General features: G+C 52.6%; 18 non-coding genes and 5 pseudogenes across 18 annotated transcripts; all 23 read left to right on the top strand.

The window, feature by feature from the left end:
• Nucleotides 1–66, top strand: part of LOC131113618 (5S ribosomal RNA) — a 109-nt pseudogene extending 43 nt beyond the window's left edge.
• Nucleotides 67–177: 111 nt separating this feature from the next.
• Nucleotides 178–296, top strand: LOC131112987 (5S ribosomal RNA). Its single transcript, XR_009121448.1, has one exon. It is a non-coding gene; the product is annotated as a 5S ribosomal RNA (ribosomal RNA).
• Nucleotides 297–408: 112 nt separating this feature from the next.
• On the top strand, nt 409–527 carry LOC131116713 (5S ribosomal RNA). The gene has a single exon (XR_009123952.1). It is a non-coding gene; the product is annotated as a 5S ribosomal RNA (ribosomal RNA).
• A 112-nt stretch (nt 528–639) lies between these two features.
• Nucleotides 640–748, top strand: LOC131111872 (5S ribosomal RNA; annotated as a pseudogene).
• Nucleotides 749–859: 111 nt separating this feature from the next.
• LOC131118388 (5S ribosomal RNA) lies at nt 860–978 on the top strand. Its single transcript, XR_009125552.1, has one exon. It is a non-coding gene; the product is annotated as a 5S ribosomal RNA (ribosomal RNA).
• Nucleotides 979–1,090: 112 nt separating this feature from the next.
• LOC131116070 (5S ribosomal RNA) lies at nt 1,091–1,209 on the top strand. Its single transcript, XR_009123332.1, has one exon. It is a non-coding gene; the product is annotated as a 5S ribosomal RNA (ribosomal RNA).
• Nucleotides 1,210–1,321: 112 nt separating this feature from the next.
• Nucleotides 1,322–1,429, top strand: LOC131114061 (5S ribosomal RNA; annotated as a pseudogene).
• A 112-nt stretch (nt 1,430–1,541) lies between these two features.
• LOC131116993 (5S ribosomal RNA) lies at nt 1,542–1,660 on the top strand. Its single transcript, XR_009124223.1, has one exon. It is a non-coding gene; the product is annotated as a 5S ribosomal RNA (ribosomal RNA).
• Nucleotides 1,661–1,772: 112 nt separating this feature from the next.
• Nucleotides 1,773–1,891, top strand: LOC131115917 (5S ribosomal RNA). Its single transcript, XR_009123183.1, has one exon. It is a non-coding gene; the product is annotated as a 5S ribosomal RNA (ribosomal RNA).
• Nucleotides 1,892–2,003: 112 nt separating this feature from the next.
• LOC131118176 (5S ribosomal RNA) lies at nt 2,004–2,122 on the top strand. The gene has a single exon (XR_009125342.1). It is a non-coding gene; the product is annotated as a 5S ribosomal RNA (ribosomal RNA).
• Nucleotides 2,123–2,234: 112 nt separating this feature from the next.
• On the top strand, nt 2,235–2,353 carry LOC131115418 (5S ribosomal RNA). The gene has a single exon (XR_009122696.1). It is a non-coding gene; the product is annotated as a 5S ribosomal RNA (ribosomal RNA).
• A 111-nt stretch (nt 2,354–2,464) lies between these two features.
• LOC131115840 (5S ribosomal RNA) lies at nt 2,465–2,583 on the top strand. The gene has a single exon (XR_009123109.1). It is a non-coding gene; the product is annotated as a 5S ribosomal RNA (ribosomal RNA).
• A 112-nt stretch (nt 2,584–2,695) lies between these two features.
• Nucleotides 2,696–2,814, top strand: LOC131117817 (5S ribosomal RNA). The gene has a single exon (XR_009125023.1). It is a non-coding gene; the product is annotated as a 5S ribosomal RNA (ribosomal RNA).
• A 111-nt stretch (nt 2,815–2,925) lies between these two features.
• On the top strand, nt 2,926–3,044 carry LOC131112998 (5S ribosomal RNA). The gene has a single exon (XR_009121449.1). It is a non-coding gene; the product is annotated as a 5S ribosomal RNA (ribosomal RNA).
• Nucleotides 3,045–3,156: 112 nt separating this feature from the next.
• LOC131115637 (5S ribosomal RNA) lies at nt 3,157–3,275 on the top strand. The gene has a single exon (XR_009122913.1). It is a non-coding gene; the product is annotated as a 5S ribosomal RNA (ribosomal RNA).
• A 112-nt stretch (nt 3,276–3,387) lies between these two features.
• Nucleotides 3,388–3,506, top strand: LOC131117668 (5S ribosomal RNA). The gene has a single exon (XR_009124879.1). It is a non-coding gene; the product is annotated as a 5S ribosomal RNA (ribosomal RNA).
• Nucleotides 3,507–3,618: 112 nt separating this feature from the next.
• On the top strand, nt 3,619–3,727 carry LOC131111873 (5S ribosomal RNA; annotated as a pseudogene).
• Nucleotides 3,728–3,838: 111 nt separating this feature from the next.
• LOC131116578 (5S ribosomal RNA) lies at nt 3,839–3,957 on the top strand. The gene has a single exon (XR_009123821.1). It is a non-coding gene; the product is annotated as a 5S ribosomal RNA (ribosomal RNA).
• Nucleotides 3,958–4,069: 112 nt separating this feature from the next.
• On the top strand, nt 4,070–4,188 carry LOC131115512 (5S ribosomal RNA). Its single transcript, XR_009122789.1, has one exon. It is a non-coding gene; the product is annotated as a 5S ribosomal RNA (ribosomal RNA).
• A 111-nt stretch (nt 4,189–4,299) lies between these two features.
• Nucleotides 4,300–4,418, top strand: LOC131117818 (5S ribosomal RNA). The gene has a single exon (XR_009125024.1). It is a non-coding gene; the product is annotated as a 5S ribosomal RNA (ribosomal RNA).
• A 111-nt stretch (nt 4,419–4,529) lies between these two features.
• On the top strand, nt 4,530–4,648 carry LOC131113010 (5S ribosomal RNA). The gene has a single exon (XR_009121450.1). It is a non-coding gene; the product is annotated as a 5S ribosomal RNA (ribosomal RNA).
• A 112-nt stretch (nt 4,649–4,760) lies between these two features.
• LOC131118251 (5S ribosomal RNA) lies at nt 4,761–4,879 on the top strand. Its single transcript, XR_009125417.1, has one exon. It is a non-coding gene; the product is annotated as a 5S ribosomal RNA (ribosomal RNA).
• Nucleotides 4,880–4,991: 112 nt separating this feature from the next.
• LOC131112276 (5S ribosomal RNA) overlaps nt 4,992–5,000 on the top strand; it is a 109-nt pseudogene continuing 100 nt past the window's right edge.

The raw sequence follows: 5,000 nt of genomic DNA on the forward strand, positions 1-5,000 counted from the left end.
AAGCAGGGGAGGGCCTGGTTAGTACTTGGATGGGAGACCGCCTGGGAATACCAGGTGCTGTAAGCTTTTTATGGTTTTTGCTCTAGCCTGACAGCAGAGGGCGCTGTTTGACACTTTTTGCTGGATCTAGTTTGGCCTGCGTCGCCTTCAAATAAGATCTTTTCAGTTGTCCTGGCAGCTTACGGCCATACCACCCTGAAAACGCCTGATCTCGTCCGATCTCGGAAGCTAAGCAGGGGCGGGCCTGGTTAGTACTTGGATGGGAGACCGCCTGGGAATACCAGGTGCTGTAAGCTTTTTATGGTTTCTGCTCTTGCCTGACAGCAGAGGGCGCTGTTTGACACCTTTTGCTGGAGTCTAGTTTGGCCTGCGTCGCCTTCAAATAGGATCTTTTCAGTTGATGTGGCAGCTTACGGCCATACTACCCTGAAAACGCCCGATCTCGTCCGATCTCGGAAGCTAAGCAGGGGCGAGCCTGGTTAGTACTTGGATGGGAGACCGCCTGGGAATACCAGGTGCTGTAAGCTTTTCATGGTTTCTGCTCTTGCCTGACAGCAGAGGGCGCTGTTTGACATGTTTTGCTGGAGTCTAGTTTGGCCTGCGTCACCTTCAAATAGGATATTTTCAGTTGACCTGGCCGCTTACGGCCATACTACCCTGAAAACGCCCGATCTCGGAAGCTAAGCAGGGGCGGGCCTGGTTAGTACTTGGATGGGAGACCGCCTGGGAATACCAGGTGCTGTAAGCTCTTTATGGTTTCTGCTCTAGCCTGACAGCAGAGGGCGCTGTTTGACACTTTTTGCTGGATCTAGTTTGGCCTGCGTCGCCTTCAAATAAGATCTTTTCAGTTGTCCTGGCAGCTTACGGCCATACTACCCTGAAAACGCCCGATCTCGTCCAATCTCGGAAGCTAAGCAGGGGTGGGCCTGGTTAGTACTTGGATGGGAGACCGCCTGGCAATACCAGGTGCTGTAAGCCTTTTATGGTTTCTGCTCTTGCCTGACAGCAGAGGGCGCTGTTTGACACTTTTTGCTGGAGTCTAGTTTGGCCTGCGTCGCCTTCAAATAGGATCTTTTCATTTGCCCTGGCAGCTTACGGCCATACTACCCTGAAAACGCCCGATCTCGTCCGATCTCGGAAGCTAAGCAGGGGCGGGCCTGGTTAGTACTTGGATGGGAGACCACCTGGGAATACCAGGTGCTGTACGCTTTTTATGGTTTCTGCTCTTGCCTGACAGCAGAGGGCGCTGTTTGACACTTTTTGCTGGAGTCTAGTTTGTCCTGCGTCGCCTTCAAATAGGATCTTTTCAGTTGCCTTGGCAGCTTTTGGCCATACTACCCTGAAAACGCCCGATCTCGGAAGCTAAGCAGGGGCGGGCCTGGTTATACTTGGATGGGAGACCGCCTGGGAATACCAGGTGCTGTAAGCTTTTTATGGTTTCTGCTCTTGCCTGACAGCAGAGGGCGCTGTTTGACATGTTTTGCTGGAGTCTAGTTTGGCCTGCGTCACCTTCAAATAGGATTTTTTCAGTTGACCTGGCAGCTTACGGCCATACTACCTTGAAAACGCCCGATCTCGTCCGATCTCGGAAGCTAAGCACGGGCGGGCCTGGTTAGTACTTGAATGGGAGACCGCCTGGGAATACCAGGTGCTGTAAGCTTTTTATGGTTTCTGCTCTTGCCTAACAGCAGAGGGCGCTGTTTGACACTTTTTGCTGGAGTCTAGTTTGGCCTGCGTCGCCTTCAAATAGGATCTTTTCAGTTGCCCTGGCAGCTTACGGCCATACTACCCTGAAAACGCCCGGTCTCGTCCGATCTCGGAAGCTAAGCAGGGGCGGGCCTGGTTAGTACTTGGATGGGAGACCGCCTGGGAATACCAGGTGCTGTAAGCTTTTTATGGTTTCTGCTCTTGCCTGACAGCAGAGGGCGCTGTTTGCCACTTTTTTCTGGAGTCTAGTTTGGCCTGCGTCGCCTTCAAATAGGACCTTTTCAGTTGCCCTGGCAGCTTACGGCCATACTACCCTGAAAAAGCCCGATCTCGTCCGATCTCGGAAGCTATGCAGGGGCGGGCCTGGTTAGTACTTGGATGGGAGACCGCCTGGGAATACCAGGTGCTGTAAGCTTTTTATGGTTTCTGCTCTTGCCTGACAGCAGAAGGCGCTGTTCGACACTTTTTGCTGGAGTCTAGTTTGGCCTGCGTCTTCTTCAAATAGGATCTTTTCAGTTGACCTGGCAGCTTATGGCCATACTACCCTGAAAACGCCCGATCTCGTCCGATCTCGGAAGCTAAGCAGGGGCGGGCCTGGTTAGTACTTGGATGGGAGACCGCCTGGGAATACCAGGTGCTGTAAGCTTTTTATGGTTTCTGCTCTAGCCTGACAGCAGAGGGCGCTGTTTGACACTTTTTGCTGGATCTAGTTTGGCCTGCGTCGCCTTCAAATAAGATCTTTTCAGTTGTCCTGGCAGCTTACGGCCACACCACCCTGAAAACGCCTGATCTCGTCCGATCTCGGAAGCTAAGCAGGGGCGGGCCTGGTTAGTACTTGGATGGGAGACCGCCTGGGAATACCAGGTGCTGTAAGCTTTTTTTGGTTTCTGCTCTTGCCTGACAGCAGAGGGCGCTGTTTGACACTTTTTGCTGGAGTCTAGTTTGGCCTGCGTCGCCTTCAAATAGGATCTTTTCAGTTGATGTGGCAGCTTACGGCCATATTACCCTGAAAAGGCCCGATCTCGTCCGATCTCGGAAGCTAAGCAGGGGCGGGCCTGGTTAGTACTTGGATGGGAGACCGCCTGGGAATACCAGGTGCTGTAAGCTTTTTATGGTTTCTGCTCTAGCCTGACAGCAGAGGGCGCTGTTTGACACTTTTTGCTGGATCTAGTTTGGCCTGCGTCGCCTTCAAATAAGATCTTTTCAGTTGTCCTGGCAGCTTACGGCCATACCACCCTGAAAACGCCTGATCTCGTCCGATCTCGGAAGCTAAGCAGGGGCGGGCCTGGTTAGTACTTGGATGGGAGACCGCCTGGGAATACCAGGTGCTGTAAGCTTTTTATGGTTTCTGCTCTTGCCTGACAGCAGAGGGCGCTGTTTGACACTTTTTGCTGTAGTCTAGTTTGGCCTGCGTCACCTTCAAATAGGATCTTTTCAGTTGACCTGGCAGCTTACGGCCATACCACCCTGAAAACGCCTGATCTCGTCCGATCTCGGAAGCTAAGCAGGGGCGGGCCTGGTTAGTACTTGGATGGGAGACCGCCAGGGAATACCAGGTGCTGTAAGCTTTTTATGGTTTCTGCTCTTGCCTGACAGCAGAGGGCGCTGTTTGACACCTTTTGCTGGAGTCTAGTTTGGCCTGCGTCGCCTTCAAATAGGATCTTTTCAGTTGATGTGGCAGCTTACGGCCATACTACCCTGAAAACGCCCGATCTCGTCCGATCTCGGAAGCTAAGCAGGGGCGAGCCTGGTTAGTACTTGGATGGGAGACCGCCTGGGAATAACAGGTGCTGTAAGCTTTTCATGGTTTCTGCTCTTGCCTGACAGCAGAGGGCGCTGTTTGACATGTTTTGCTGGAGTCTAGTTTGGCCTGCGTCACCTTCAAATAGGATATTTTCAGTTGACCTGGCCGCTTACGGCCATACTACCCTGAAAACGCCCGATCTCGGAAGCTAAGCAGGGGCGGGCCTGGTTAGTACTTGGATGGGAGACCGCCTGGGAATACCAGGTGCTGTAAGCTCTTTATGGTTTCTGCTCTAGCCTGACAGCAGAGGGCGCTGTTTGACACTTTTTGCTGGATCTAGTTTGGCCTGCGTCGCCTTCAAATAAGATCTTTTCAGTTGTCCTGGCAGCTTACGGCCATACTACCCTGAAAACGCCCGATCTCGTCCGATCTCGGAAGCTAAGCAGGGGTGGGCCTGGTTAGTACTTGGATGGGAGACCGCCTGGCAATACCAGGTGCTGTAAGCCTTTTATGGTTTCTGCTCTTGCCTGACAGCAGAGGGCGCTGTTTGACACTTTTTGCTGGAGTCTAGTTTGGCCTGCGTCGCCTTCAAATAGGATCTTTTCATTTGCCCTGGCAGCTTACGGCCATACTACCCTGAAAACGCCCGATCTCGTCCGATCTCGGAAGCTAAGCAGGGGCGGGCCTGGTTAGTACTTGAATGGGAGACCGCCTGGGAATACCAGGTGCTGTAAGCTTTTTATGGTTTCTGCTCTTGCCTAACAGCAGAGGGCGCTGTTTGACACTTTTTGATGGATCTAGTTTGGCCTGCGTCGCCTTCAAATAGGATCTTTTCAGTTGATGTGGCAGCTTACGGCCATATTACCCTGAAAAGGCCCGATCTCGTCCGATCTCGGAAGCTAAGCAGGGGCGGGCCTGGTTAGTACTTGGATGGGAGACCGCCTGGGAATACCAGGTGCTGTAAGCTTTTTATGGTTTCTGCTCTAGCCTGACAGCAGAGGGCGCTGTTTGACACTTTTTGCTGGATCTAGTTTGGCCTGCGTCGCCTTCAAATAAGATCTTTTCAGTTGTCCTGGCAGCTTACGGCCATACCACCCTGAAAACGCCTGATCTCGTCCGATCTCGGAAGCTAAGCAGGGGCGGGCCTGGTTAGTACTTGGATGGGAGACCGCCTGGGAATACCAGGTGCTGTAAGCTTTTTATGGTTTCTGCTCTTGCCTGACAGCAGAGGGCGCTGTTTGACACTTTTTGCTGGAGTCTAGTTTGGCCTGCGTCGCCTTCAAATAGGATCTTTTCAGTCGCCCTTGCAGCTTACGGCCATACTACCCTGAAAACGCCCGATCTCGTCCGATCTCGGAAGCTAAGCAGGGGCGGTCCTGGTTAGTACTTGGATGGGAGACCGCCTGGGATTACCAGGTGCTGTAAGCTTTTTATGGTTTCTGCTCTTGCCTGACAGCAGAGGGCGCTGTTTGACACTTTTTGCTGGAGTCTAGTTTGGCCTGCGTCTTCTTCAAATAGGATCTTTTCAGTTGATGTGGCAGCTTACGGC

This window comes from Doryrhamphus excisus, unplaced genomic scaffold (genome assembly GCF_030265055.1).
Source record: "Doryrhamphus excisus isolate RoL2022-K1 unplaced genomic scaffold, RoL_Dexc_1.0 HiC_scaffold_25, whole genome shotgun sequence".
Taxonomy (NCBI): domain Eukaryota; kingdom Metazoa; phylum Chordata; class Actinopteri; order Syngnathiformes; family Syngnathidae; genus Doryrhamphus; species Doryrhamphus excisus.